Below are 422 nucleotides of genomic sequence, written 5' to 3'. Positions count from 1 at the left end.
CGGTGTGAGGGAAGTGCCCCTCCCCCCACCTACAAACCAGACTGAACCCTTCATCAGGACAACCGCGGCCACCAAACCCAACAACTCGGCGCCAACTCACCTCTTCCTTCCCGTCCATTCCGGGGAGCATCTCCTCCTCCTCCTCTTCATCTTCCTCCTCCTCTTCCTCCTCCACATCCTCGCTGTCCTCCTCCTCCTCCTCATTCTCTGCCTCCTCGCTGCTATAATCTTCCTCGCTGCCTTCCTGGAAGAGAAGACATCATCACATGACTCGTTTATATCATACATGTGCCGGACCTCAATATGCCCCTCCCCCTCCAATATGCCCCGCCCCCACACAAGAGGACCACCCAGAGGTGCACAAATCACCGGCCCACCATTCTACCAAAACAAAGATCAATGGCGGGCCCCTCTACAGGGCG

The sequence above is a fragment of the Nanorana parkeri genome, unplaced genomic scaffold (genome assembly GCF_000935625.1).
Source record: "Nanorana parkeri isolate BGI_ZX_2015 unplaced genomic scaffold, ASM93562v1 scaffold4935, whole genome shotgun sequence".
In the NCBI taxonomy this organism is placed as follows: domain Eukaryota; kingdom Metazoa; phylum Chordata; class Amphibia; order Anura; family Dicroglossidae; genus Nanorana; species Nanorana parkeri.
Note: the sequence above shows the minus strand (reverse complement) of the source record.